This window comes from Ornithorhynchus anatinus, chromosome 12 (genome assembly GCF_004115215.2).
Source record: "Ornithorhynchus anatinus isolate Pmale09 chromosome 12, mOrnAna1.pri.v4, whole genome shotgun sequence".
Classification (NCBI taxonomy): Eukaryota; Metazoa; Chordata; class Mammalia; order Monotremata; family Ornithorhynchidae; genus Ornithorhynchus; species Ornithorhynchus anatinus.
The window spans coordinates 81081-86742 of NC_041739.1; the positions used below are offsets into that span (position 1 = coordinate 81081).

Genomic DNA, 5662 nt, shown 5'->3' on the forward strand with positions numbered 1-5662 from the left:
CTCTAGACTGTAACCTTCTATTGTGCAAGGAATGTGTCTACCAACTCTGTTGTGCAGTACTCACCCAAGTGCTTAATATAATGATCTGCGCACAGTAAGTGCTCCATAAATACCACTGATTCATTAATTGTGTGAGAAGCTGAGGAGTACATAGGTGATGTAGCAATTTGCACCAGGGAAGTTATAAACACAACTAAAAATGAATATTAGCAACTGAATCTTAAACCTTGTTACAGAATTCTGTTGCCTAGGCAGCACACTGACCACCGAGGCAATAATACACAAGGAGGCAGAAAAAAAAGAATCAAGAATGTCAGCACAACCTTGGGAAGACTGTCAAATAGAGGGTGGAAGTTGTGGGGTATCAGCCTTCAAACCAACTGTAGGTTTATACAGCTGTAGTGCAGTCCAACCTCATCTATGGTCCTTTAGTAACAGGCTAAGCTTTCTGTACCTGACTCATCAAACTCTTTCTCTTTCTCCTTCTCTAGTCTGTAAGCTTATTGTGGGCAGGAAATGTGTCTGCTAACTCTGTTGTATTGTACTCTCCCAAGTGCTTAGAAGAGTGCTCTGCACACAGTAAGCACTCAGTAAATATCATTGATTGATTCTCATCCTCTCCCTCTTTGTCCCTTTCCTCCTTCTCCCTTTCCTATTTCTCTGCTTCTTCTTTCTCCTCTTCTCTTACCTTCTCCTCCTTGCCCTGTTCTCCTCTTTCTTCTCCTGCTTCTACTCCTTCTCCTCCACCCTTTCTTCCCCCTCCTAATTCTCCTTTTCTCTTCCTCCTCCTCCTCTCCCCTCCCCCCACCAACTGTCCACAGGTGACACTCAAGGAGGCTACATAGGACCTGAGCTGTAAGAATGCTACAGGAGGCTCTGAAGACTGCTAATGTTGATGAACGGTTCACCTTATCTTTCACCTCGATAGCTGGTATTTTTCGGTTCCCCCACGGGATCTGGTGTCCCAAAACAGGCTTGAGTTTCGTTGACCCTTCATGTCTGTGTGAGGCCGATTCCCCACATGTATGACCTACTAAGGTTAGAACAATAGAGATTCTCTAGGAGGGAAACACTCCTCTCCTTTTTACGACCAGTCTCTACTGTTTTTAATTTCTCATCTTTCGGTTTTGTTTTTCTCTCTGCTCCCTCTGCCCCCATAACAATGTCTGTTGCCGCCTGTAGTGAAACTCAGTGGGGCTGGTCACTGGTGAGGTTTGGCTTCCCAGTATTGTGCCAGAAGATGGAGAGGCCTAGGATGGGGAAAGAAGGGTGCTGGGCCCAGCTGACATTTTGACCGGTCAAAATTTCCAAAATTGACCAGGGAAAACTAGCATTTTTGGAAGGCAAGATTGGGCTCCTCAATCCTTTAAGGAGGATTGAGGAGTCTAGTCCCCTCTAGATTGTAAGCCCGTTGTGTACTATTGTTGTACTGTACTTTCCAAGCATTTAATACAGTGCTCTGCACACAGTAAGCGCTCCATAAATATGATTGAATGAATGAATGAATGAATGAATGAATGAATGAATGAATGAATGAGGTCAAGATGGCAGCAGACCTAGATTGGGGTCCTGGCTGATGGCAGCAAGCTCTCTTGCTTCTTGTTTCATATACCCCAATGCAACTCTGCTGGACCCAGAGGTTGCTTGGCCAAGGAACTTTCATAATTAAAAGGATACAAAATGCCAGTTAGGTTAAATCCCGGGCCTGGGAGTCAGAGGGTCTGGGTTTTGATCCCGCTCCTACCTCTTGTCTTCTGTGGGACCTTGGGCAAATCACTTCACTTCTCTGGATCTCAGTTCCCTCACCTTTAAAATGGGAGATTAAGATTGGGTGTCCCACATGGGAGAGGGACTGTGTCCAACCTGATTACCTTATAACAATCACCTTGCCCCCTCCTTCCTCACCTTGCTACTCTCCTACTCCTACTACAGCCTACTACTGCACACTTTCCTCCCCTAATGCCGAGCTACTCACTGTACCTTGATCTCATCTATCTTGGCGCTGACTCTCACCCAGGTTCTGCCTCTGGCCTGGAACACCCTCCCTTTTCATATCTGACAGACGATTACTCTCCCTACCTTCAAAGCCTTATTGAAGGCTCATCTCCTCCAAGGGGCCTTCCCTGACTAAGGCCTATTCCTATTCCCTTCTGTGTCACTCTGATTTGCTGACTTTACTCACCCCCATCCACAGCCTGCAGCATTTATAAATATAGCCATAATTTAATGTTGGTATTTGTTAAGCGCTTACTATGTGCAGAGCACTGTTCTAAGCGCTGGGATAGACACAGGGGAATCAGGTTGTCCCACGTGGGGCTCACAGTCTTAATCCCCATTTTACAGATGAGGGAACTGAGGCACAGAGAAGTTAAGTGACTTGCCCACAGTCACACAGCTGACAAGTGGCAGAGCTGGGATTCGAACTCATGAGCCCTGACTCCAAAGCCCGTGCTCTTTCCACTGCGCCACGCTGCTTCTCAATTTATTTATAATAATAATAATAATGTTGGTATTTGTTAAGCGCTTACTATGTGCAGAGCACTGTTCTAAGCGCTGGGGTAGACACAGGGGAATCTGGTTGTCCCACGAGGGGCTCACAGTCTTAATCCCCATTTTACAGATGAGGTAACTGAGGCACAGAGAAGTTAAGTGACTTGCCCACAGTCACACATTTATATTACTATCTGTCTCCCCCTCTAGACTGCAAGCTCTTTGTGGTCAGAGAACGTATCCGCTATATTGTTGTGTCGTACTCTCCGAAGCACTTAGTACAGTGATCTGCACACAGTAGCACTCAGTAAATACAATTGATTGATTTATTGATTGACTGATCTACCCTAGCACTTAGAACAGTGCCTGGCACATAGTAAACCCTCAACAAATGCCTTTTTTAAAAAAAAAGCTAATTAGAATCTTGAGTCCAATGGGGAGTTGTGATTATTTTCTTTGTTGTCAAAAAATGTGAGGTGCTTCTATTTTCATGTGACACCTGAAACATACAGCTTCTCTGTAGACTGTAAGCTTGTTATGGGCGGGGAATGTGTCTGCTAATTCTATTGTATTGTATCGTTCTAAGCACTTAGTACAGTGCTTAGCACGTAGTAAGTGCTCAGTAAATACCACTGATTGATTGATTGATGTGCTTCACTAGGCCATTTCTCTAATCTTCAGTTCTGAGGCAGGACCACGCTAAGTGAAACCACTAATGATATTTAGAATAGACGAGGCAAGGAAAGGTGAGTGTAAACACTTTCTTCAACTGGAAGCAATATAAGTAAATGATGTAGTTGGAAATCAACACCAGTTCTCACTCAGCCACTCAGTGTACCAATCCATGGCATATACTGAGCACCTACTATGCACAGTGCCCTGCACCTGTGCCCAAGGGCAAACTACTGTACTAAGCACTTGGGAGAGTGAAGTAAAAATGATAGGGCTTCCCTGACTAAGCCCTCTTTTCCTTTTCCTCCACTCCCTTCTCTGACTCCCTCACCTGCTCCCTGAGAAGCAAGCAGCATGGTGTAGTGAGTAGAACACGGGACTGGTAGGCAGAAGATCATGGGTTCTAATCCCACTTCTGTCACTTGTCTACTGGGTTACCTTGGGCAAGTGACTTCACTTCTCTGAGCCTCATCTGTAAAATGGGGATTAAAACTGTGAGCTCTAAGTGGGACACAAGTGTGTCCAACCCTAACAAATGCCATTATTATTATTATTATCATTATTATTATTCTTCCCCTTTCCCAGCCTCACAGCACTTATGTACATATCTGTAATTTATTTATATTAATATCTGTATCACCCTCTAGACTGTAAGCTCACAGTGGGAAGAGAATTGTGTTTGTAACCTTGTCATACTCTACTCTCCCAAGCACTCAGTACAGTGCTCTGCTTACAGTAAGTGCTCAATAAATATAACTGACTGACTGACAGTTAGCATTCAATAAAAACAATTGACTTACTGACCGACTAGGGTTTGACCCTATCTTGCAGATGTGGTGACTAAGTTCCAGAAAAGTTAAGTAACTTGCCCAAGATCACATAGCCACATAGCAGGTATGTGGCAGAGTCGGGATTAGATCGCTGGGTTAATTAGAAATAGGATTAGAACAGGATTAAAACCTCTGACTCCCAAATCTGTGCTCTTTCCACTAGGCCATGCTGCTTTTTCATTGTTTCTGTTCTACAAAGTCTTCAACCTTGGTATTATCTTCCACTCCTCACTCTCTGTCAACTCTCACATTCATCCTGTTGCTAAATCCTGTTGATGGCTCCTCATCTGTAAAATGGGGATGAAGACTGTGAGCCCCACGTGGGAGAACCTGATTACCATGTATCCTCTCCAGAGCTTAGAACAGTGCTTTGCACATAGTAAGCATATAACAAATGCCATCATCATCATTATTATTATTATTAAAATCCCCATTTTACAGATGAGGTAACTGAGGCACAGAGAAGTTAAGTGACTTGCCCAAAGTCACACAGCTGATAGGTGGCAGAGCAGGGATTAGATAGAACCCACGACCTCTGACTCCCAAGCCCGGGCTCTTTCTACTAAACCACACTGTACTTAGCACCTGGGAGACTACAATACAATAGAGTTAGTTAGCAGAGACATTCTCTGCCCACAGTGAGCTTACTGTCTGGAGAGTAACAAAGCAATTTATAATATATAATTTAAAAATATGTGCATAAGTGCTGTGAATGGAGAGTGGGGTGAATATCAAATGTGGGAGAACACAATAGAGGGCACAGACATGATCCCTGCTTTCGTAGACTCCCAGCTACCACTCATGCACTCACAACCACCTGTAGAACTTTGGTACATATCCACCTCCTCTACTATTCGAGAACCTACCTTATCCATATTCCCGTCTTGACATTATCATTTTCTTCCTACCTGAAAATTCAATCAATCAGTGATATTTACTGAGCATTTCCTGTTTGAAGAGCACCGTACTAAGCACTAGAGAAAGTTCAGTACAAGGGTAGGCAAACATAATTCCTAATTAAAATAAATATTTTATAATTAAAATATAATAAAATAATTAAATAAAAATAAATAAAATAAAATAAAATAATTAAAATAAATCATAGATAAGGGAATTAGTAAAGTATATGGATATTTGTGTAAATGCTGTGAGGCTGAAGTAACAAAGTGCTTAAGCGGTACAAAGGCAAAAGCATAAGTGATGCAGAGAGGAGGGAAATTAGGGCTTAGTCAAGGTAGGACTTTTGAAGGAAATGTGATTTTAGGATGCTTTGAAAGTGAGGAGAGTGATCATCCAGATATATGATACAATTTATGGATATAATAAATAATTTCTGGGCTCCCAGTCCTGATAAGCTTAGCACCCTCTTTGCCTTGGAGCGGGCAGTCCTGCCTCCCATATTCCCAAAGTTGTGATGGGCTCTGGAATAGCACTCAGGGCTCAGCCCCAGTTCAAACTAAATCCTGTCCAGGGCCCTTTGAGCCCCTGCTGGAAATGGACTTCTGACTGGATGAACCATCGGCCCTAGCCAGGAAAACAACGCCAGTGACCTTATGCCTATAAAAACAACAGAAAAAAACCACAAAGTGGTGTGGGCTTTAACGTGCAACTGAGGCAAGACCCATGTTATCGAGGAAAATACATTTCAGAAGATCAAGCTTTGTTATATT

At 43.2% G+C, this 5662-nt stretch overlaps 1 long non-coding RNA gene across 1 annotated transcript; it reads left to right on the top strand.

Annotated features, from left to right (window-relative positions):
* Positions 1 to 287: 287 nt before the first annotated feature.
* On the top strand, positions 288 to 1090 carry LOC114815436. Its single transcript, XR_003763209.2, has 2 exons — positions 288 to 382; positions 822 to 1090. It is a non-coding gene; the product is annotated as an uncharacterized LOC114815436 (long non-coding RNA).
* Positions 1091 to 5662: the final 4572 nt, after the last annotated feature.